Source organism: Ascaphus truei, chromosome 10 (assembly GCF_040206685.1).
Source record: "Ascaphus truei isolate aAscTru1 chromosome 10, aAscTru1.hap1, whole genome shotgun sequence".
NCBI lineage: Eukaryota > Metazoa > Chordata > Amphibia > Anura > Ascaphidae > Ascaphus > Ascaphus truei.
The window spans coordinates 27,134,702-27,161,136 of record NC_134492.1 but is presented as its reverse complement, the minus strand read 5'-3'; the positions used below and the strand labels follow the sequence as shown (position 1 = coordinate 27,161,136).

The 26,435-nt window shown below is 42.3% G+C and overlaps 1 protein-coding gene and 1 pseudogene across 3 annotated transcripts in view; both read left to right on the top strand.

Annotated features, from left to right (window-relative positions):
- The window catches only part of LOC142503696 (cytosolic carboxypeptidase 6-like), a 1,053,590-nt gene that overhangs the window by 213,475 nt on the left and 813,680 nt on the right, over window positions 1-26,435 (top strand). The window lies entirely within an intron of this gene.
- Window positions 24,610-25,356, top strand: LOC142504027 (peptidyl-prolyl cis-trans isomerase D pseudogene; annotated as a pseudogene).

Here is a 26,435-nt window from a genome sequence, read left to right as displayed (position 1 = left end):
ATATATATATATATGTATATATATCATGTATATGTATATATATATATATATATATATATATATATATATATATATATATATATATATATATATATATATATGTATGTATCTGTATCTGTGGTTTTATCCACAGATAACATTCCAGGATGCTTTAAAGTAAAACCTTCCTTGCTTTATCCATTGTAACATCGCCCAAAGAAGAGATCAGTGTATCTCAAAAGCTCACACAATTAAAAGCATTTCATTGGCCACAGAACGGTCTAGAGTATTTGTTTTTTATTTTATATATATATATATATATATATATATAAACAGAAAAAGAGAGAGAGCGCACGCCCCATAGCATAACACTGTATGTTTATTGTAAAAAGGAAGAGAAGGAAGGGGGGGAAAGGAATCGCACTCACAAGATAAAAATGATAAAAAGGCAGTTTGTGAATATATATCACCACCATCCGGTTCTGTATTGCGGAATAGCGTCTCTGTGGGCTCCTTCAGGACTGCCAGTAGAAGTTACCGCTCACCGGATACCAGGGGTGCCGTTTGCCGTCTGTTTGCTGTCCAGAAAACTCAGCTCTCCACTCCGAATGGCCGCCGTATAGTTCCCACGCTGGATTTGGCCTCGTGCGCGTGCGCAGCGTCGTCGTGACGTAATTGCGCTCTGATCAGCCCTTTGAGAAAGTCGCCCAGTGGTGACGAAACGCGTCAGGGATTCTGAGAGCGCAATTACGTCACGACGACGCTGCGCACGAGGCCAAATCCAGCGTGGGAACTATACGGCGGCCATTCGGACTGGAGAGCTGAGTTTTCTGGACAGCAAACAGACGGCAAACGGCACCCCTGGTATCCGGTGAGCGGTAACTTCTACTGGCAGTCCTGAAGGAGCCCACAGAGACGCTATTCCGCAATACAGAACCGGATGGTGGTGATATATTCACAAACTGCCTTTTTATCATTTTTATCTTGTGAGTGCGATTCCTTCCCCCCTTCCCTTCCTTTTTACAATAAACATACAGTGTTATGCTATGGGGCGTGCGCTCTCTCTCTTTTTCTGTTTTTAGATATTCGTGGATGTGGTTAATCCCATGTGAGAGCAGCCGGAGACCCCCTTGTCTACATCAATTACCTCCATTTATGGACTAACTATCAAAGGACTGGTTGGACTTTATTTATTAATTTTTCCTGTCTTATGCACTTTTTTGCACTTTTTTATTTTTCATTGAATATGTTTGTGTTTCACTTTATAGTTTAGTAGATTTCATTGCTATATGTCATTTGATATTGCATTTCTTATATATATTTGTATATATACTTTTAGCACCATATACACTATATTCTATATTATTAGTCACTATAGTCCACTTATAGATATTCTATCACAGTACTACTCTGGCGCCACATTGTTTTGCTCATATATATATATATATGTATACATATACATACAGTATATAGGAATGTGCAAGATGGATGAAAATTATTCATCTAAAACTTCCCCACCAACAGCACAGTGCTGAGAGCAGTAACTGACAGGAATTATGGCTATGCATGTGAACAGAGGAGAGAGGTAAGGCTTTAGGACCCAGGGGGTTTGTGACGTCCTTGCAGCCGCATGGTGGAACTAGACAGTCAGGGAGAGACAAGTTGTAAGTCAGACCCATGAGGAGAAAGAAGAGAGAGGACAAGTTCCCGAGAGACCAGTAATGCAAAGTAGCGTGGTTGCAGTATTCCAAGGCTCAGCAGGATGACAGTTAAGGGAGATGGCGGATAAGAACTGGAAGAAGTGTTATACTCGAAAGGGAGAACCTGTGTCAGCAGGAATTCAGAGTCGTGAGTAGGAAGACAAGAGAGCATCTGTGAGATCACTCCCACAACTCACTGGTATATTTTATAGCATCGATCTGGACACCCCCTACCCACCCACTTCAGCCCTCCAGGGATGTCTGACTGAAGAATAAGCATCTCCTGTATTTAGGGCAACACTAGGTCTGCATCTATTGCTCCAATGCTGTTACGGCACCAACAGTGGCCCATTAGTTAGTGCACGGGCCACAGTGTATCTCCCACTCCTATTCAACTCAACATGTTCAAAACTGAAGTAATTATTTTCAATGACAATAGATTACTCCACTATCCTCCCGATACCACTAGCCAGATGTTTAAGTGTCATACTTGACTCCTCCCTCATGACATATCCAATACCTCACTAGTTCATGCTGCTTTCACATTTGAAATATTGCTAAATACGCCCTTTGCTCATCACACAATCCACCAAAATTCTGATTAATGCACCTTTAATGATCTGACTGGACTACTGTAATGTTCTCTTAGTTGGTATCTCCCTGTTCTATGTCAACTGCTTAACTATGCAAATCTCTACATTTGCTAACCATACCCATCAAAATCATATTCAAGGTTCTGGTTCTCACCTACAAAGTTCTCCATGACACAGCCCTTCTCTACACTTTCAAACCCCCAAGTACTCTTCCACATGCAGTGTTTGCTCAGCTCATAACTTATGTGTCTCCACCTACATTAATACTTCCTCTCATTCCCACCTCCATGACTTCTCCAGAGCTGCAACCAAAGTGTGGAACGCCTTACTTAGCCCACACCATCAGACTCTCCACCACCAGTCACACTTTCAAAAGTTATATCACAACCAATCTCTTTAATGTGTTGTAACCTCACTCCTAAAGGGTTAGTGTAGGCTATGCCCCACCCTGCATTGTTATGCAGATCTCGACGTCATGTAGGGATAAGAGCCTCGGGTAGAGGAGACACCCATGTTCTTAAGGTGCATTGACATTCCTCTCAGGCTGAACTGGTAGTGGCAGTTACCATGAAGGCCAAGGTATTTGGTTACGTACTGTATAAAGGACCTGCTAGGATCCCCAATCGACCTAGTATTACCGAGATAATAAGAGATATCCAAGACCAATGAGGAGGGTGGCCCGGGTCTTAGAACAGTAAAGGAACAAGTTATGTGCCTCCATTCAAGTGTTAACAGTGGGTACTGATGGAAGAACCATATTCCTGTAGGTCTGATATAAAATACAGTGCAATGTTTTCAATATATGAGTGAGCGGTCCCTGTGTTTGGGGACATGAATAAATGACAGTTGTGCTATAAAATCTCCTGGCGCCCATTATTATACAACGTTGCTACCTTATCGCCCAGCCGCCTGAATTCCAGCACCCTGAGTCAAGGTAAACCATACAGAGTAGCCATATACACATCACATAGATGTATCTTCCATAAGAAGCTGGGCAGGGAGGGTTACATGTCCTACCCAGAATCCTCCATGCCTCTGGTTAAATACCAAGCTTATACCCCATCTATCCTTGTGTCATCTCCCCTTCCTTTAATATTGTTTTTCCTTGTCCTCACCCCACATAGCACTGAGCTGCTTAATATGTTGGTACCATATAAACTAAAGATAATATTAATAATACATGCTACAGTATATTACCCCCTTAGTGACCTACAGGGACTATACTGTATAACTATCAGAATCAGAACTCTCCTGCTCTGCAATAGACATGCTCTTCACCTGGGTTTCTCCCTCTTCGGCTCTGTCTCTAACTCCTCTAACATTCCCTTCCACTCTCTGACCATCAACTCCTAATCATTAGCCTTGCTCTACCCTCTGCAACCTCCACCTCCACAACACCTGCTTCCACACGCACATAAAGAAACCTACATACTCTAGAACCCCTCCAATTTTCTGAATCTTTACAACCTCTCCTCCTCTCATCTCTACTCTTTCCTGTCCTGACCTAGCAACCTCCCTATACAACAGTACACTCTCATCAGCCTTAGACAAAATGGCTCCCGTCACCACACGTTCCCCTGACAATCTAAGCAACAAACATGGCACACACACTCTTTTCCTGCTACCTCCAAAAGTGCTCACTTACTGTTAGAAATCCCGCTCTAAAGCAGACTTCCTTCACTATAAATTAATACTCTCGTCCTATAACACTGCCCTATCCCTTGTCAAGCAAACTACGTCCTCTAACCCTCAACATCTATTCGCCACCCCACTGTACCGCGCTACAGAGTATACATATATTGGCGCTTTACAAATAAACAATAATGATATATAGCTATCAGAACTCTATACTATATCTGTTTCAGCTTGTGTCTCTGGGTGTAAATGTAACACAGTGTTGTGTTCAAAATGTTCCCAGTGTTTGTCAGCTTGTGGTTTAGGAAATATCAATAAGAGGCTCATAACGCACATATTATAATGGGACCTAGGAAACATTTATATATTTGAGTATAATATTGTATGCATGTCTAGTATCTGCTGCCCTAACTCCTTCTATACCCCAAATTGCACACTGTTGCAAGTGGTGCAGAAAGTTGAGTGCAATTCATTGATATGGTCCCAACGGGTCTGATACAGGGAATTAGACAACAAAACCTCTTTTCTGGAGCTCAATGTATAGCTGACAGATGTTTTTGTCTTGTCATTTCCTTATCAAGTCTGGCGCTAATACATATTCTTCTCACTTTATATTAAAAAAACACCAGTGGTATAACGTTTACTGGATAACAAATTGTGTAAAATCTAAGAAATGATTTCTTAAATATAAAAACAAGTTATGTGTGTGCTGATCACGTGCATTTTAAGTGAAACTTCTTTGTCTTTTGTCACTGTTTTGTCACAGAAACTGTATTTGTAATGGTGATGTTTTTAGTTATTAATCAAAACACAATTTCAGTGCCAAAACGCAAAGAAGTTTGACTTAGAACGCGTGTTTTAGCTTTTTGCAATTCTATATTTATAGTAACTGGATTCCTTGTGTGTGTTTGTGTCAGTCAGTGTGTGTGTGTGTGTGTGTGTCAGTTAGTGCATGTGTGTGTGTCAGTTAGTGCATGTGTGTGTGTCAGTAAGTGTGTCAGTGTGTGTGTGTGTGTCTCTTTGTGTGTGTTATTCTCAGGGTCCTGCCGCCCCTTTCTCCTTACTCCCCTCTGGCGGAGTTGCAGGAGGTGCAGAGGTACGGAGACATGGGGAGGGGGGGGTCTTTCTGAGCCCCCCGCCTGGAGCAGTCCCCACTCTCTCCCCCAACTTTGTCCTGCTGCTGGTGCCTTCTGTTGGAGCCAGCCCTCCAGCAGAGGTACAGGGACACAGGGGTGTTAGGCGGCGGCTCACAGGGGGGGGGGGTGTGCTTGGTGGCTCACGGATGGGATGGGTGCTCGGCTGCTCACGAGGTGGGGGGGAAGAGGGGGTGCTCTGTGGCTCATGGGGGGGCGGGAGGGGGTGCTCGGTGGCTCATGGGGGTGAAGGAGGGCTTGCTCGGTGGCTCACTGGGGATGTGCACGGCGGCTCACTGTGCTTGACGGCTCACTGTGGGGGAGAGAGTGCTCGGCTGCTCACGAGGTGGGGGGGCGGGAGGAGTTTGCTCGGTGGCTCACGGGGGGGCGGGAGGGGGTGCTAGGTGGCTCACGGGGGGGCTGGAGGGCTTGCTCAGCGGCTCACTGTGGGGGAAGGTGTGCTCGGTGGCTCACGGGGGGGGGGGCTCGGCAGCTCACGGGGGGTGCGTGTTTGACTCACTCGCCGGAGGGTGTTTGGCGGCTCACTGTGTGTTTGTGTCGCTGCCTTCCTCCTCTCTGGTGACTCCTGCTGGAAGCTGGCAACACTGACGGCCTCATCTTCCAGCAGTGACATCACTTCCGTCACCACTGACTTCCGCATCAATCAACTGCATTCACTGCCAGGAAATTTCGCTGATTTGGTAGGTGCCGCAAAAGAAGTTTTACTTCAAAAACTTGAATACTGTGGCTCCTTCAATTTTGTTTCATTATTGAGAAAAACGGCTTCCTATGGCAAAATTCAGATTGCTGGTAAATGGACTTACTTTTTTCTAATGCATTTTGTTGATGTTGTTCCCATCATCTTTCACACACATTGACATGCTCTGCATGATGTTCTACCACAGACCTTTCTGTTTACTACTGTAACATACAATACACCTGTGAGAACGTGACCTGCATATGGGTCAAAGGTTAGTACTCAGCTTGCAAGCGGTCCTAATTTTCACCTCCACAAAGGTCCCTCAAATGGATAATATCTCCCCTAAATCTGTCCCCATATACCACCTGTCACCAACTGAGCACGTGACTTAGATATGCAATCAGGGTTAATACACACGGCTACTCTAGCCAACTCACCCTTCCACCCTGCAAGGTATGTTCAATTAGTTAATATTAACCCCTTACTCCATTGCAATCATATCCCATATCAGCATGTGGCCTGAATACGGGACAAGGGTTAATACTCCGCTCGCAAGCGGTGCCACTTTTCACCTCCGCAAAGGTCCCTCAAATGAGTAGCATCTCCCCTAAATTCGTCCCCATATACCACCTGTCACGAACAGCACACATGTTGGCACGTGACTTAGAGATAAGGTTAATACACATGGCTTTTCTAACCAACTCACCTTTAATGTGCGCAAGGTACCTCCGATAAGTTAATATGAACCCCTTACTCAATTGCAATCATATCTACATGCTTCCACCACCTGAGATAGTTATGCAAATAAAAGATATAATATTAATATTTGCTAGGGTCCCAGGTCCCTGTTAATTATAGAAACAACTATGAACTTTAACACACAAACATTTGTTGTAGCAACAAGAGGCAAAAATGTAAATACTCTCTCCAGAGCGTGCAACAGTTCATTCAGAGCCCAAAGCATCACTTATTAAATGTTTTAATATATACATAAAAATACACTGCTTACATGACAGAAAAAGGGGTTTCTTGAGCTTGCTGGGATTTTGTGTGTTTAATACAGAAAAAGGATTACAAGAACATACAATTGCCATAAATGAAGAACAGTTTCTCAAAATGAAAAGCTAAAACAGAAACAGAAAACCCTATACATTACATTATCCCAGAGAGGTCACTGGCTCAGGAACATGAGATATCAGGTGTTTGGTCCAAACACCCCTCTGTTGACATTTGATTTTCATAACCCCTTGCTAAGCTATACTGTAAGTACAATTTTCCCCATTGCAACAACATAAGCCCACCCCCGTCGTAAATCAGCTGCGAGACCGACAGGTTTATGAACAGAGGACAGAATCCTGTCTCAATATATAAACACCCTCATAACTTTCCTTAACTAATACTTACATACACGTGAGTCACATCAATACATCCAAGCGCTCATGGCGGACGCAACAAGACTAAGGATGACCATCTTACCCGTAAACCTGAGCAACAAATGAATATCTGTTCCCCAGTACCTGCTAAACCTGACGTTCCTGTAATTATTTGACGTTGCCATAGCGAGGTATCACAGCGTCTGCATCATGGTAGGTTTAGTGTTGCAGAGGTCTCACGTGATCCCCATTATTTAATTTAAATGCCTCGGGGAATAGTGCGGGGCCTCGGCAACCGCCCTCGCCCCTCCAGAAAAATTTCCCGCCCCCCAGTTTGCGCACCTCTGCCCTACGCTATTGCATCTCTTTCTCTTCTATAAGCAATAAGCCATATGCTACAGATTAAGGTAGACCAGGGGAGGTTGATGAGCGATGAAAAAGTTTGATAAGAAAACTAATTTAAGAGGCAATACACAATCCTGCATGCTGAAGGTTACCAGAATCACAGTCTGTGCAGAGATTTCTCATCAGCAATGCAGTCAGTTCTTTTTTTCATTATTTCTATGAACTGATTGCAGAAACGTTCCACTTACTACAGCACCGTGAAGCTCATATCATGGTCAATCTAATGTAGACGAAGGTGAACTGCTTTTGTTACTCATGCTCTGATTATATCAGAGCAAAGAAAATCAAAAAGATAAGCATACCATTATTTAAAGACAGCAACACAACAGCAACACACATTCTCAGCTTCACTTCGGAATTAAAACCTGCAATTCATTATTTTTTCTGCCTCTGTCTAGCTTCCTAATCAATAAAAAAGGAGTTATTTAGTTGCATTATTTTGGCTAAAATATAGAAAGCCTCAATAAGGGGGTACTACTGTACACTATCGACTCTGTGTATCAAGCTAATTAAATTCATGCTATACTGCGTGGTTCACTATTCTGTCCCTTAGCATCTGCTCCGAATGTAGTTAGATTTTGTTTTTTTTATCAGTTTGTATATGTTTTATAGAAATCTGTGGCTTAAGTAAGTTCAGAACTGACAGTTTATTAGACACAGAAACAGAGAAAACTTATGACGAGAGAAACAATGTGCAGAAAACAATAACAGGAACGTATTCATGAAATGTATACATTTAAGTATAATGTCGTATGCATGTCAAGTACCTGCTGCCCTAACTCCTTCTATTACCCAAATAGTTGAGTGAAATTCATGGATATGATCCAGTGGGTCCGTTACTGTGAATTAGTCACTAGAGATGGGCTAATGTGTCAAAATTCAATCTGAAAATTATTTGGGGAGTTTTATTCAAAATTCGATTTGTGCATGAATATTCAAATGCAAAGATATTGCAAAAAAATATTTGATTAGAATCCCATGTGCTAAATATATCCCCTCAAAGCCAACTTCAAACACATGGAGAGAAACAAAAAAGGAGCACGCCTGAGATACCTGAGAAATATGGGAATAGGAGTCATTTAAATGGACTTTTCCTCTGCAATCTCCCTCTGTTCACATGAAGGAGCACTTGGGTTATAAATTTTAAACGTTTGTATCGTAGCAAGACAATTCTGGGGCAAAACCATGACTCCAGTTGTATCCAAGAAAAATCCAGTTGATTTCAATGTCATTTTATTCTTTGATATATCTTGTTACAGTGTTTTCCCCCTTAATTGCAGCACTTTTGCATTGCTACATACGGCCAATAGGCATTATCTTGTTTTTTTATGAGTACAATCTGCGTTTATTAAGGCAACCAAACCTCTAGCATCCAACTCCCCTCCCTCTCCAACCCCTTTGGAACCAGCTGTGTGGCTGGACCAATGTCCCCCATCCCCCCCCCCCCCCAAAAAAACCTTAATAGTTTCAGCTGTTAGACTGGGCCATATTCTAACCTGAGCCACAATTTATCCTACAATGAGCAGCCACCTTACCTTCTTGTCTCAACAGTTTCCCTCATTCCCTCTAGATTGTAAACTCTTACGAGCAGGGCCCTCAATCTGTTTGTGAATGTGTGTCCACACCTGCATGTAACTGTTTATGTTTTTTGTAATACAGGCGGTCCTTGGTTATCCGATGGAATCTGTTCCGCAAACTGTCGGCGGATAGTAAAAATGTCAGAATGCGAATCCCATGTTATTCACCGGCAGCGAGCGTCGGATAATCCATTCCGCGGAATGCATCGTAATCCGTCTGCTAATCAGTTCTTCGTAAAACGAAATGACAGATAGCGAGGACCACCTATTTGCATAACGATACTACTACTATTAATAATAATAATACCTTGATTATTACGATACTTTTAATATCGGAACCTGGCTCTTATCCATTGAGTCATTCCTCATAGCAAAAAGAAAGATTTGGTCAGTCTGGGCGCCATTATTTTAATATCCTGTGTGTTATCTGGGGGTGTAACAGGGACTTGTCCCTGTTTAAATAAAGCAGCCTCAGAGCTCAGAGAATCCAGCAGAGAGATAGTTAATTGCAGCCACTCAATTAACTAGTCTCCACCTGGACTAATGAGAGCTCTGTAAAAAGCCTCATGTGAGACACAGGAGAGAGATGTCCTGAGTTCACAATTGGGCTGACAGAAGGAGAGCAGGGAAGCCTGCACACAGACCCTGTCTTGAGCACCAATGTGTGCTGAGATCAAGACACCCAGACACCCAGAGACCTTTACAGACAGAGGACCCAGGAACCTGCCAGAGACTGACATGGAGGGACACCCGCTTAAATTGCCTCCTGAGACTTTGGGGTGATAGGCTGGTGATGGGAATATCCCTCCAGTCCTGCAGATAGGGTGTGGGAAGTAAGTTAGCCCTTACAAAGGGATAGGGGTTTGTTACTTTGTTGTTTTTGTATGCTTTGCCTGGATAAAGGAACAGGCTCAATAACGCCAAGATTTAATTTCACCCAAATCGGTATCCATTATACGTACCTCTGCACATCTCTTACAGGAGGCAATAAGGAAATCAGGGGTAAACTCTAGAGTGAGTCTAGTGTGAGTAGAAGGAAGAGATGCTGAACGATCATTATTAGTAAAGGCGAAGTCCATGTTAGGTATCATTTTACTGCCCCCTTCAAGGCCCCTATTCAATATGCTGTGAAATCATCTTTTCCATACTGGAGAAGAGTTCAACTCCATTCAAATGAATAGCAAGGACACAGGATCATCGCAGCATATTAAAGGTTCAGTTCCATTTGCATGTCTTTTTTGTTTTGTAATATTTCTTCATAATACTGTACAGCAGAATGTGTTTTCACCTCTCTAGTTTTTCCCCTACTCACTAATTTTTTTAAACAAATTACTAAAAAAAAAAATACCCCAAACACTAAAATAATATAGCGGCTAATATCCTCTCACTCTGACCCCGACTCACTAAACTCAGGTCAAATAATATGATGTTACCTAAAATGGGAACAGATGTTATTTACCCTGAGGTTAACGCTTTAGCCAAGAAGCGAATTATATGCAAAAATATCATCCATAGTAATAGAGTTTATTAGCATAGGGCCAACATCATGTTTTTTCAGGATAATGCGATGTTATACAAGTCTTGGTGTTACTCCCAGCCAGATAATGGAATAGGGCTTTTGCCCTTTTTCAGTGTCTGGATAGGAGTAACCAGCGGTAGATTTGACCCTGCTGCCCCTAGGCCCTTACATGTGGCGGCAGCCTTCTTGCTGCTGCCTTCCTTCTCCTTCCGAATCGCAACGTCCAAATTACACTATGGACGTCACCAACGTGACATCGCACGGCGATGCGTTGCCATGGTAATGCAACATCATGGTCATTTGACGGCGCGGGGACGTCGGATGATGCTGCGATCCGGAAGCGGGAGGAGGGCGGCAGCAAGGAAGCGGCTGCCACATATAAGTTCCTTCCCATCAGGCCCTATAAATGAGAGCTCGACATCTGTATATGGGGGCGGACATTTTTGCCGTCCCCAAAGGTTGCCGCCCTAGGCCCTGGCCTATCGAACCTAATGGGAAATCCAACACTGGGAGTAACGCCAGGTTTTAAAATGTAATGTTATGTGTTAGCGTTAACATTATTGTGAGTAGGCTATTCTTATGCAGCAGCTGATGTGCATATAATCTGTATATCATTACCCGTAACGTCTTTATAATGCGAGTCTTTTAATGTGACGTTAAAATCAGTTTAATTACGTACATTTCTTTCGTGAGAACAGCTTTACCATTAACGTTCTGGTACGCTACGGATTTATCTGCGATTATAAGATTTTTTTTCTGATAAGATCCTTTGATGTCTGCACGGAACAGCTCTGTGCAGCCTGGTGGGGTGTTAACAATCTATTGTAGGCTTCAGGCCTTTTTAAATAAAAATGTAAATATCATTTTAAAAAGCTAAATGAAATAGCAAAGTGAATATCATAGATTATTAAGTATTAAACCTGGCATGCATAGGGGAAGCTCTGAGAAGTGTTGTTGCGGAATTTTGCCACTGTCATTGCTAAGTGCTCACGATTTCCAGCACAAAACAGCCACACATAATGACTGTGGGCCAGGCAGACAGTTTCAATCACTGTACATCACTGTACTCATCATAAAGAGGCTTGTTCCAAAGTGGCATCAAGTCTTTTTTTTTTTTATATCACAGTCTGCACTTCATTTGCATCTCAAACATGCCATTAGTATAGCACACATAAGCTGACAAACATGCTGTCCTTTTTTAAGTCAGCCACATTACTGGTAACACACTGACAAAAAGTTGGAGGGACCTAATTAAAGTTTATGTTAGCTGCACATAAAGTTCGAAAGAAACCCAATCTGGCTCCATTCCCTCGCATCCCATGAAGTGTATGGGAGCTGAAATGTTGCCTGAAGTCCTTTTAATTTCCAGTGTAATTAATGCCCTTCACCCTGCAACACTCTTGCTGATGCAGCAATTGTTTTCTATGCCATGGATAGTTGTTCAATATAACCTTGTTAAGATAAATGCAATTATTTACTGACAAATTCAACGAGATACTATAGCTTAGAGAAACGGCTAAAAGATAAGTGATGATAAAAAGCCCCGGTTTTCCATTAAAGTTTCTTCAAATGTTTACAGCTGACAAAGTTGAAAAGTTAAATGGTAAGTTCCACCTAGCTTCAAGAAAGTGAAAGCACTCAGCCAAATACCACCTGCTATGTGTAACATATATTGGGGTCTACGTACTAAGATTATATTTTATTTGATTTCTTGGCGTCAATTTCAGTGCTAAAATGTTTATACAAACCTTCATAAGAGTGTGCTTATATAATGCATAACTTGTTTGAAATGGTTATTGCCGCATTCATTCATGCTGAATATCTGATTGATACAATGTAAATTAAAACAGAATGATGGGTATTTTATCATTAATATCCAGTGTTAGTACATATAAATGATTAGTGTAATGCTATTTATAATAGAGATAATATTGGTGTAAGTATTGCACACCTTACTCGCAGTGAATACTCCATGGCTCCAAGGCTCCATTTTCTTTTGAGGGTGCTGGGTGCTGTTATGGACAGAAGCTGCAAGAGGCTCAAATAATCATAAAAATGTACATACAGTAGTAATTGATGAGGTTGAAAAAGGTTTCAAGGTATCAAGTTCAACCCACTATACGGTATGTTAAATGTAAAAGATTGAAGGATAACGCATTCCAGACTGAATATTGTTTAGAATAAAAAATTAATTTATTGAAGTCAACATATCGGTGCTATAACCACAGCTTCGTCAGGAAAATATATGCTATTTATAATAGCCATGCTGTGAAAATAATACATTTTGCTAACTTATATGATTAAATATCGGTGCTATGTCAAATACATTTCTGGCTTGATACATAACAACTTAATTCTGTGCTAACACTACTAGCACAGAACTACAGCTCAACCCCGTAATATTGCGATCCACTACAATGCGGATCCGATAATAACGCGGTGTGAGCGTGGCTCCCGTTTGCCCCCCCAAAAAAATCTAATAATTTATTTTTGGCAAACTTTAATCACACGCGCACGCACACGCACACGCACACGCACGCACACACACACACACACACACACACACACACACACACACACACACACACACACACACACACACACTTTCCCTACCTGTTCAGTGTGTGCTCTCTGTTTTGTGGGCTGCTCTAATGCTGTGAGCTGCTTTGTGCTTGTGCTTTGTGCTTGTGCCATAGCCCCACCCCCATCATGGCCATGCCAAACTGACCCATTTTGGCCACGCCCCCCACGCCGAAATAAGGATATAAGGAATATATAAGGAACCTGCAGACCACAGTGAAGCACCGTGCACGCGCCGTCAGGACCCAAGGCAGGCGTGTGCAGCGGGGCCTTAGCCTAAGTCCTCGCGGAACCCATGATCGCGGTGGCCATTTTGTTTAAAAAAAATTAGTATTTTTTTTTATTTACGTGATCCCGGTTATAACGCGGTCTCATGCTGTGGCCCCCGAGCACCGCGTTATGACGGGGTTCAGCAGTATTAAGGTTTATGCCAAGTTTAACTGGGCGGACGGTTTTAGCACATTTTCTTCTTTTTTTTGACACACACAAATATTATTTTTTAGTACATAATGTCGACATATGGACAGCAAGCGCAGTCTATTTCTGAGTGCCTAAAAAAATGGGGGGGAAAGAAAACTATTGTTGACGGCGATGAACGATTGAGAAATTTCCAGTTTGTACAGAGAGAAGCGCAATTGAAATAGAGTTTTCCATGCCCGATTTTGTTCTAAAAAGCTGTTTTTGATGCATAGTACAAAGGCCTCTTAATGCTTTAAAACATAATTATCAGCTTTATAAATATATGCTTTAAGGTCTAACTGCATATACTACCACAACAAATATTTGGTGTGTATGATTAATGCAAATCCAAAATCCGGTGCTCAAAAGATCACACAAACCAATAATACAGTACAGTGATGATAGTCCAGTTCAATCTTTACACATATATGCAGCAGCAGCAGAGATCATATGAGTCCATAAAAGGATAGCGCAGCGTTGTATCCACACTGTGTATGATCGTGAAGGTATGTGATTATATATGCAAGCCCAACCCCACTCACAAAAGAGGGAGATAGTCGCAGGTGTCCTGCAAGAGCAGAACTACTGACGCTCTTTGATAAAGCACTTCCAGTGTGAAACATATTAGAGGATTACCAGTACTACTACTTAATGTTTTTAAATCAATAAATAACTTTTTGATCACCACGTCTTAGCTTTGCTATTTTGGCTGTGCACCTGCTATTTCTATTTGGATTTTTCCCTACCACAACAAATACAATATGATTACGCGATACAGCAGACAGTGATACTTCTGATAAATCGAGCTCAAAAGTGCCTTTTTAAACTTAGAGCAGCAATTTTCCTAAGAAACTTCCCCCCTCTTTATTTTAGAGTTTTTGTTGTTATTTTTTTTTTTATATACGGGATTGGAGCAGGTGGGTTCTCCGGGGCTGAACTGGGCTAAATTATAGCTTCGCCCCCTCCCAGGTTCACAAAATAATTACTAGTGAGGTTACTGGTATTACTTTCTGGTTTTATTCCTTATTTTAAATAAAATTTTAATTGCCGTCCAATAGGAACTCATAACCAATAACATTGCGGCTTCCTATTGGCCTGAGATTTGGTTGCCGTTTTATTTTCCCTCAAGGGAGATTTAAAACCAGTAACTTCACTCGTAAGTATCTCAGGAACAGGGATGTTCTCAGAGCTGAAAATAGTGAGGTTTGGCTTCCATTGACCTCATGGGGGAAAAAAATTGGGGTTTACAAAAAAACAAACAGTAGAGAGGATTGATGCCTTACGTTGCTAGTGCTCAGAGGGTTATTTTCAACATGCGTCAATTTATAGAGCTATTTTGATGCTGATTTCGGGAATGTTTATAGGAGAGGTCAGACAAAAGCAATTGAAAGGCAGTTTTATAGAATTACAGTACATATCTCTTCTTCCTCTTTGTAAACATATTTATTATTGTATCTGGTGATTCCTTTGACAGTATTTTCTGTCTCTGTTGAAGAGAATTTAGATTAAAGACACACTACACTCCAAATACCAAGCGACAATATGAGTGTTTTCGCAGAAGGTGACACTTATATAGACCAAGCCTAAATATACAGTAAATAATATTAACAATAATTAATGATATTAAAAAATGTAAGTTAAAACATACCCCGTGATAGATGTTTTCTTCTGTGTCTGCATGTTTAATTTTCTCGTAGGGTTGCCAGGTGGCTAGTCCAAAAGTACTGGACAAAATGGTGAAAGCTGCAATGCACGCGAGAATCGTTGGTGGGGAAGAATGTTATTTATAAATTACCTGACTGTTACGTAATTTTTTCTAAATTTCACTCCAAATATTCACCAATTTGCACCAATTTATATTCTGTTTCGTAAAAAATCTGGGAAAGGGTCTTGGGAGGAAGCACCCTACTGAGGATTTTTTTTTAGGAAATAGAATATAAAATAGTGAAAATTGATGAAAATTGGTGCATGCTTGAAGTGAAATTTAGAACAAAAGACGTAATGGTCAGATCATTTATAAATAACTGACCTGCAGTCATACTGTACATGGCAAGAAATACTAATTTTAATGCTCCTCCCACACATTCTAAGATTGTTGCACTCCTCCTCATCCTATCTCTCCCCTTATCCTCTCACCCTCCCACCCCCTCGTTCTCTCATCCTCTCACCCCCTCACCCCCCTCCCTTCATCCTCTCTCATCCCCCTCCCTTCATCCTCTCTCATCTCCCCCTTCCTTCATCCTCTTTTACCCCCCCCCCTCCCTTCATCCTCTCACACCCTTTCATCTTCTCACCTGCCCTCCCTTCATCCTCACACACCCCCTCCCTTCATACTCTCTCACCCCCTCCCTTCATCCTCTCTCACCCGATCCCTTCATCCTCCCTCATCCCTCCTCCCTTCATCCTCTCTCACCCCCCTCCCTGTCATTATCACCCCCACAGGACAGCAAGACAACACACACACACAAAACAGTGCAAGTACAAATACACACAGACACCAGGACACAACAGAACAAATGCACACAGGACACAGACAGGACACAGCCTCACCTCTCTCTGCTCCATGCTCTTCCTCCGCTCAATGGCCCCACCCCCCAGGCTCCTGCCACCTCCATCCTGATTGGCTGCTGATGTGTAATGCAGCCAATCAGGATGGAGGAAGCTGCCCAGCCCCCTAGCAGCAGCAGCCCTGCTCTATCCCTTCTCAGGGGAAATCCTGCGATTGGATACTAAGTACAGAGAGGTAATACCGGCGCACACATACATGTCCCCCCCCCCCCCCCCACGCACACATACATGTCCGGTATTCTCTCTCATTTTTTTACCAGACAGAGTAACCAAATACCGGGCTGTCCGGTTCAGTACCGGACACCTGGCAACCCTAACCTTTCGGGTGACGGTCACTTCCTCTTATGCGTATCCACACCTAACAATCTGTGTCAAATGTATTAACTCGTTTCTAACCCAGTGTTTGTTTTTTTTTTTTTTAACCATTTTTAGTTTAAGCAGCAAAACCACTTGACGTACATCCTTTTTTTTTTTTAATTTTAGGATTGAACTAGGAGCTCTCTGGAGCTGAACGGTGTCAATTTCAGCTCTAGGCCCCTTTACTTCCAGAGATACTTACCACTGTAGTGGGTGCTGGTATCTCTGTGGAGTTTAAATGTCCACATCACACAGAATGTCACAAGGTTTGATGTCATTGCTTCCTATTGGCCCACATGGCGCAGGACATTTAAGATGCCATTTTGTTAGGTACACAAGTTCCCTAACTGCAGAGATACCAGGACCCCCTATAGAGGTAAGTATCTCTGGAAGAAGGGGTCCCCAAAGTTGGGAAGCCCGGGTAACCCAAGGGTTCCTAGGAACCCCTGTTGAAAAACACTGTTCTAACCTATGGTGCAACTATAGACATGAGATGTTGCATTGTGTCAACGCATACACTCAGGGGAGTGGGCAAAATAGAACAGCATCATATCTTAAAATATACAGACATATGAAACTAGATAAGATAGAGTTGACATTTATACGAGCTGCATAAAAGTAGGTGCAGCACACAGAGCCAGCATGGCATAACTATATGACTGTCTACTTGGGCTACTTTGTTATATTTTCTCTAGAAAGTTGCTTGATTTGAAGTCTATAGAGATACTCCATCTCAATATGCAGTGCATAACTGCTAGTCTTACTTGCAAAATTGTATTTACGCAGGAAAGTGTTGGAAAACAGTATTACGACTGAAGAGAGCAGCACAAATCTGACCCTACTGTGCATGCTGTGCTTTTATTCTCCATCTGAATATTGCTTCTCAGCCTCGGCTATACATAAGGTTCAGCATCATATTAATCAGTCTAACACTCTGAGGGCACTCAAGTTTGTCTGAGTGGAAAACACTCCTTTGCTTCTAAGAGTCTGATGACTGCTGTGCGTACCTTTGTGTTTGTGGGCCTTTGTGCTATTGGTGTGTATGTCAGTATGTATGTTTGTGCGTATCTGCATGTGTACATCTGCGTGTAATTTTGTTAGACGTTAGCAGGTTTTATGACCTTCACGAATGAATTAAAAAGTCATTTTCTATATTGGCTTAAACATATAAAACAGCAGGGAAAACATGGGAATAAGGGAGTCTAACTAATTGTTGAAGTGGAAGAGCTGCATAAAATCCCTTGAAGGGACCTCTGCCGATGTTTTCTTAGAGTGCTAACTATTCCATTCCGAACACTCCATCCTTTGTGGAAGATATTAATTTTTTTATAAGACAGTCTCTGAGAGATTCATTTGTGACAGTCACAGAAGCGTGCACACCAACACCCACACATGCAGGTAAATCTGCCGTGATGATATATTTTAATTACAGATTTAGTCAGAAGTAATTAAGGTTCTGTGTCACGGGGACGGTGCAGAGTTTTATAGAAACACATGCAAATGTGTCCTTTGTGTGTGCACAGTTTGTGACAGAGGTTTGCAAAATAAGAACCCCTCTGTGCTGTTAGATTAATTAATAGAAAGAGAATAAACTTAATGGGGCCAGAAAAGTGCAAAAAATTGTGCTTTTTCCACTGAATATCACACAGATGGAATGGCCGTCTTGGGATTGCGATGGGGGACAGTAATTGCATTTTAATTACAGTGCTGATGGCTTCTGCTTCCTACCAGATGGAAGAGCCTTTTAAAATAGAGGCACAAACGCAAGTCTCTGCTTATTTTCTCCTCTCATGTTGGCTAACACAACCTGACACAAGACAAAAGCCATTATGTTATTGTTTGATCATAAGGATCCTTTTCAGCTTTCTAATCCTTTACCTACAGTAGGAAGAGCAACAAGAACAAATACATTGCAAGAACTCACAGACGGATAAGGAAATCATTTTGCAATATTTGTTCAGAGCTTTTGGTATCAATTCTTAATTATTATTATTATTATTTTTTAAAGATTTTGATATATTTAGATTGAACCAACACAAAAAATTTACTAAAACTAAAAACATTTATTGAAAGTAAAAAAAATCCAAGTGCATAGTTTCTTTGATATGTGCACTTACAGTAAAAGTGTAATCTGAAAAGGAGACGTTTAGCCATTATTTAGAAATGCCTTTTTAGCCCAGTAAAACAACTGCATTTCTTTTTCTGTTTTAGCTATACTGTACTTAGCTATGCAATTGCTTTTGTTGTTGAGCATTATGTAAACATATGTGAAAAATAATTAGTGCAACTAGCGCTAGTGACAATAAACACCAAAAGTTAACATATACAATAAATAAAATTGATTAAATAAATAAACAATTGATAATATTAGGGAAATGTGCACAAATATGATAAATATAGACAATAAAGTCCCAATGTACATAAAGTCCAGCAGCTGCCTAAAATGTCTCGCTGGTTCTCTTACAACCAGATAAGGCTGAGGACCCGCTGCACGCCCCCGCACTTCCGTCTTGCTTGCCGGCGGCGTGTGCAAGTCACTGCACCACGATTTGCGGTCTGCAGTAAACTTTTTTGGCGCGGGGGGCGTGGCCAAAATGGGTTGGTGGGGGGCGCGGCCATTGTGCCCGGGGAGAGGGGTGGAGGAGGTTGTGGGTCCGCAGGAGAGGGAGGAGGGGGGGGGGGGGTCCAGGAGGAGAGGGGCACACACAGAACACACAACACAAACACACATATATACACATAAACACACTTCCCCCTCAACCTTTTTGGAGGTGGGGAAAGCTCTAACAGCTCCAGCCCCCGGTGCTGATAGGCTTACCAGCGCACCACGTGATGCGTCACTGCTGCCATGCCCTGTTTTTCTTATCTCCCCTATGCATGAGGATCACAGTCGGTGTGCATTGCTGCTGTCTTTTCAAGGATACCTATAGTGGATTCAACTGGAGGAACCACCTTCGATTAAATAACAGGTCATTCCTTAGTTTTTATCCAAGCGCCATAGAAGTCTCTTTTTCCCTATTATGTAAACACAACAAATGAATCAAGATTTGTACATTTCATGGACACAGGAAGTTTATATCACTTCAGACCTGGCAGAGTTTTGCAACTCAAAAGATGCGGGAAAGGAGAATGCAGATTACATATTTAACAAAAAAACGCAATACTTGTTAAAATAATGGATTTCACTGTTTTTTGCCTTTTAAGAGAATGTCTTGTCCATAAGAATTCTTATCTTTCTCTCGTGTGATTAGCACCCTCCAGACATAGTTGACAATTTAAAGTCTTTACAAATTGGGTAAATATATCTGTTGTGTCCTTTGAAAAGAAATAGGGGGTTATTTGCTTACGTCTTACAGCTGCAAAACTGTGATAAAATAGCATCATTCATATCAAGGAGAAGCAATCTCATTGCAAACATGACGTTTTTCTTTTGATAAATTATTTTGCCCCAGTTGTGCAGCTGGTTAATAACCCCCATAATGTTTTACTTTAATCATTTAAAGAAGACTATATTGTTTTTAACTTGAAACATAAGTAAAAATGCTACATATTTTAAGAGTATTTAAAATATGCGGTTTCTTTTTTGCATGGGTTACTCCTTTTAAAAAGAAGTATATTTTAACAGATTTGACAGTACTTTTCGGTGTTTTTCTTACAAGGCTCAGTTTCCCAGTCTTTATTTATTTATGTAACAGGTGTTCTCCCTTCCTCTGGGAGATTTCACTGTTACCTGTACTCTCGCTGTGCTGTACCTGTAAGGCTTACACGATTGCTGAGTGTCCGCCGATGGTATTGGGGAAGACAGGACAGGCTTTAGGGATCTTTCCAGTTCTTTATGGGTGCAGAGCCTCCATTTCCAGCATGCCCCAGCAGGGCTGGGTGCCGGTCCTGCAGGAAATCCCTCTTGCACTCCCCCTGATAAACTGCAGTCTCAGGCAGGAGTATAAAACAAACGATAGTTCTTTATTCTTCATACAGCATACCAACATGTACACTCTTTTCTCTCTCTCTGGTCCCTGGAATTAACCCCCAGGGCTTGAGGCCCCAAAGGTCTATCCTTTGCTCCCTTACCCCTGGTGGAATAACGGGTAGTGTCCCACTCCCCTGAGGGAGAGGAAGGAAGGTGGCCAGAGCCCAGGCTCCACACTTCCAAAAACCACTACATTTAGATCAGCAGTCCCTTTTGTACCCAGGGGTAGGGTCCTAGGTCTGAGCCCCTGATAGGGCAGTACACAGGCCTTAGGCCCACCCCCCCCTGTCACTCAAGGGAGTTTTTTACTGCTGCAGCAGCAAGGGCATAGATTTCACTCTAACACTGCCTGCGCTGGTACCAGGGCTTATGTGTTATGGCAGATTAATACGCAAGAGGATACATGGCTACACACTCCCCCTGATGGAACCTCACGGACCCTGCTGAGAACCCAATTTACAGACCACCCCTAAATTGGATAACATGGGACAATGCATAACAGTTCATGACATAACTTTTCATGACATAACTTTAAGGATCACACCTGGATACCTCCCTAACATGGAGAATCCGCACCCACTTCAATAATAGTGCTTTGGGTCAGGTTTCTTAACTAACCTGCCCTCCCCATTGAGAAGATTAATGGAATACACTCTCCTCGGGTTCCATTCAGAGACATACTCCACCCGGTCCATATAGATGTTTCTCCCCACCCGCCATACTCAGATTAGGTAACTTACCTTTTTCTCATTGTAGTACCTAGGGATACTGGACCTGGAGGCTAGATAGTCTAGGACCGCATCCCTCAACAACTCCTATCTGGTTGCCTCTGTTTCCCTCATTATGGGCTCAGTGACATACTGTATGGATAATCATACTCATGGGACTGAGTGTACCTCTGAACTATTAATCTGTCAGCCTGGCTGAGCTTGGTTAATTTTCGGCCAGAGGCCTGGCCTGGTAGCACCCAGAATAGTAGTTTGTGAGACGGTTGTTCTTGGTAGGTTATCTTTAAATTGGTTGTATCAACCGTAGTTTAATTTCCCTATCTCTTTGTCTGAGAGCCTCTGTCGTCTCTTCTGCAGAGAACTCTCCCTCCTCCCACCAATGATCCACAATGTCCCCGCTAAACAGCAAGAAACGTATCCGGTTCATATGATGGACATACCGGTGAAACATGGGGTCCCACCACGGCAATACCTTCCCCACTTTTGCATTACACATAGATACGTCAGACTCGGAGCTGCCCTAGAGGGTGTTCCCCGTCTTTCTGACCTTTCTGACCCTACTCTGCAGAAAGCCATGTACTCAGCCATCCCTCCCCCAGCAGGATCACCATCAAACCCAACCCAGTTTCCACAGTCCTGGGAAGATTTAGTTACCCTCTGAGTGTCCTGGGCAATATCTGTTGACGACTCTGCAAGGTCTCTGGGGGTATTAGTCTCGTTATGCCTACCATGGCTTGTTACTGCCAGCACTTTATGCTTATCAGGGTCCATAGGGGCCTTATGTCCTTGGCCCTTGGCTCGGTCGTGGTGCCGCTGTAAAAATAGGTCAGTCGGGGCCTTACTCATCGGAGCGGATGTATCAAGGTCTTCCTCCGCCCCGGCAGTTGCCTCCAGGATGGCCACATCCGGTTGCACCAGAAGGGTGGTTTCATCTGAGGAGGAGGAAGAAGTACCGGCCGGTACCTTTTCACAGAATTCCTCCGCTGCTTCCCGTCGAGCGGAAGCATCCTTGTAAATCTGCGGGGCTGTTGTCATCTCGGGCACCTGGGAAGGTAACACATCCTCACCACTATGATACTCATCCACATACGTGTGGTTCTCCTGGCCGGGAGCAGGCACATCCGATGCCACCTCATGAGGATCCTCCAAGGCCTTGGATATCCTCCGCTCGGGTAGCACCGTCGCCTCTGATGATATCGCGGATCCTGGACGCCTCTCCCGCTGGCTGACGGGAGTTACCTCTCTGCTACCAGGGCAACAACATTCCGGCCAGAGCATCGTGATGGGCCCTTCTGTCTTGTTGGTCTCCAGGGCAGCATTGGACACTCCCCCTGGGGAAGAGGACAAAGGCACCTCATAGATTCATTGTATGTTGGGATATCTTTTAATGGACCAACATGACATTCCTTCCCGGATTTAATATCATGTACAGAGATTTCAACACGCCGCCTCCCAGGTCTCTTTTTCATTCTTTCACATGATGAATTGACCAACAATAAGTCGCAGTCCAAGAGAAAAAGAGACCTGTGAGGTTTTCAAATCACCGAATTCCTGGTTAATCTGCATCTAATAATAGTGCAGGAACAACACAGTAGCTCAAACTTTATGCTCTTTTTTTGAAGGGCATGGTGAAAGTTATAATTTGCTGATTATTACGGTAATCAGCGAAAAAGGAGAGATTGTCTGATTAGCAGATAAATATGGCTCTGTACAAAACTACGGGGTATTTATCAAGGCTCTAGGAGTGAGGTATGCAGAAGTGGGACACGGTTTGATGCACTTGTGCATTGTATCTAGTTAGGAAGCAGATGTTTCTATGATATTAGGGACTTGTATCAAAAGTAGGTTACACCATTTTGTGAAATGTAGTAAACACTAATTGAATTAAAAAATCTGATATTTTGGAAGTGAAACATCATGGATTAGTTACTTTATTTGTGATACAAGTAATTAAGGAATTTGTGTTGAGATTCTTCTGTAAACTTTTTTGGCTAGAATTAAAATTACAAAATCTCAATAAACAGCACCTTGTTCAAAACAAACTTGCTACGTTAAAAAGCAAACAAAAGTAATCATTTGAGATGCCAACCAAGTTAATGGAACAGTGCATGAGTCAATGTATTGTAAACGCAACTCCATGTGGGAAAAAAGTACAGTATTGGAAACAAAAATGTACTATTGACACAGTAATTTAACTAGAACACCTTGAGTTATTATGAAAGCAGACAATAATGGTATCAGCCATGTATGTGTGTGTGTTGTGTATATCGTTATGTATATAGCACCCACAGTGTACTTAGCGCCTACATTTATTATTACTTATAATTCAATAAGTGCAACAAACAAATTCAGACAGTAGAAAAGGAAATCTCTGCCTCGGAGAGCTTACAATCTAAGTTCTATGTTGGGAGACTTACGGGGATGCAGGTGAGGGAATAAGTGCAGTAGATGGCAGTGCTTGGCCACAGTGGTTGGTAGCAGCGACTGTGGGCGTGGGACAGTAGCCACGAGTCTAGGCTATTGAAATGCTTAATTTAGAGGTGAGATTTAAGGTTTGATGCTTGTTGTATACGGACCACAGGTAAGTTGCAATGAGGGAAAAAGGTTTAAGACAAGGGAGAGCAGAAGAGGTGAAAGGGGTAGAAAGGACACAATTATGGGTAGAGTGCAGGAGACAATCGGGCATAACGAGAAATCAAAGCTGATATGTAGAAAGGAGCAGATTAGTGGAGAGCCTTGAAGGTCAGGAGGAGAGCTTTGTACTGTAGGTGATCCGAAATTTGATGGGAAACCAGGAGAGGGATTTAAGGAGGAGATGAGCAGATACTGTTTTGACAGAAAGTTAAATTATTCTAGCGGCAGAATTTCTGGATCGATTGCTGTCATGATTCCTTCCCACACTATCCCTCGTCGACCTGTAGGGGCACATAGAGGAGTTAGGTTCTGGCTGTTCGGTTAGAACTGGCAAAGTTAATGAGGCCAGCTGCTATCCAAGGTTGGCTAAAAAAATAACACCCATCTTGTTTGGTCTTTGCTTGTAAAATATTCTGTTATACAGTTTCAAGACCATAACCCCATTGACGTTTCTGTTCTTATTGATTCTGGAGCAAGCAGGACCTATAATGGCTTATCCTTCCCTAAAAGATTGGGGATACCAAGACATCACAAAATATAGAAAGATGTGGTCAGAGTAATTGACGGGCCAGTCCTTACAGTACTTCATGTTCTCTTAAGTGGTTTACTCCTCCATTGAAAATAACCTGCAGTAATGGACATTCGGAAATCCTACAGGTTGATCTCATTGATGTGCCACACTTCCTTGTTATCCTAGGAATGCCCTGGTTGACAAAATTGATGTTGACGAAGAGGAGGAAAATAGTGCTTTTTTCAGATAGTGATCCAAGACCACCTTATCTACATAGTTTCACCTCGGACAACGTACATAAAAACATTGAAGTGAAGGAAGAGAAGCCTATAAAGTCATGTGTAATAGCAAAGTGTGGGGAATTGAAGGAACGGGAGGAGAGGGTAACGTCCCTCTTGGATGGTTCTGATGACACTTATCCTAACTTCCCAGTGGGCTCTAATGTAGACACACATGATGTTGGTAAAATGAATGCTATAGGTGAAGACGTTAAGAACATAGGAAATAGTTTCTTCAAATCTCAGAACTGGGAGATGGCAACAAAGAAATACACTACCGCTTTAAAATATGTAAAAAGTTGCAAAGCTTTCATGGGAGATGACAACATATCGAAGTTAAATCCTATAGCTGTGAACTATAACATGAGCAATGCTGCTTGTGAACTGAAGCTATCGGACTGGAGAGCAGCGATTGAAAGCTGTCATGAAGCTCTTGAAATTGATCCATCTAGCACCAAACCACTTTACAGATGGGCTCAAGACTGGTTAAGATTGAAAGATTATGAACATGCACTGGAGGATCTAAAGAAGGCTCATGAACTAGCACCTAATGACAAAACTATCAGCAGTGAAATACTTTGGGTCAAGTGGAGAATTAAGGATACCCCGTGAACGGGAGGTCTTACACTCAAGTCCTGAGCATGAGGTTCAGAACATCCTTATTCCAAGCCTAAGGGGGGGGTCATTTTTGTTTGGTTGTTGGGCAGTGTGACAGGGTAAATAAAAGACACCAGTTATATGCCTGGAAAACCTATGTCTAGTCTGCAGTGCAGCACTGACTAGGTTAACTTCAGCTGGGAACCTCAGGACAATTAGTTGGATCCCAGCTGCCTAATCAAGGTGTGTTAAAACCCAGGCTGTAGACACATGGAGCCTGGCTGTTGAGGAGAGAGGAGTAAGCTGCTGAAGAGATTTCCTGATACAAGGTCTGATTATCAAAGTAGATGAATTGTGAACTATCTGTCCCCTGCATAGAAAAGGGTAACTGCCTGATTTATACACTGTCTGCTAAAGAGAAACTGTTTTTGTTTGTCTGCTGAAGAAAAGCCATTTTTCTTTTGTTTGCTGATGAAAAGCTATTTTTGTTTTGTGTGCTGTATATCTTTTAAGGCTAAATAAATAAGCCTTGTCAAGAAACCCGCGTGTGTAGTTGCATGTACCCTGCAACAGGCAGGTTTCGACAAAAACCAGGAGGTAGAGGGAGGCCTAAGAGAGGGAGTCCTGTCATGATTCCTTCCCACATTACCCCACATTTACCTGTAGTGGCACACAGAGGGGTAAGGTTCTGACTGTCCGGCTAGAACTAGAATAGTTAATGAGACCGGCTGTTATCCTAAGTTAGCATAAAACCCCACCCATCCTGTTCGGTCTTTGCTTGTCAAACATTCTGTTTTACAGGTCAGGAGTCACTTTATTCTTTTTTCCTAGCGCTGCATCTTTCCCTGTTCCTCTTCATTCTGGCTCCTAGTTCTACTGACATACAGGTACATTCTTCTTTTTTGTTTTGTATTCCCTTTGCATTATTTTTGTCCCCCTGTTTATTTATTGCTGTTGCATTTAGCACTGCAGATCCTTGCAGCTTATCTTGCTTGTCCTGTTTTTTCTTTTAGCACTATTGTCTCCTGTTTATTATTTAGATACCATAGCTTTTTGGTGCAGCACTGCACATTATTGCAGACTCCATTTTGTTTTCACCATCTTATTATTTTTGTGTTATATTAAACTCTATCAGTTTA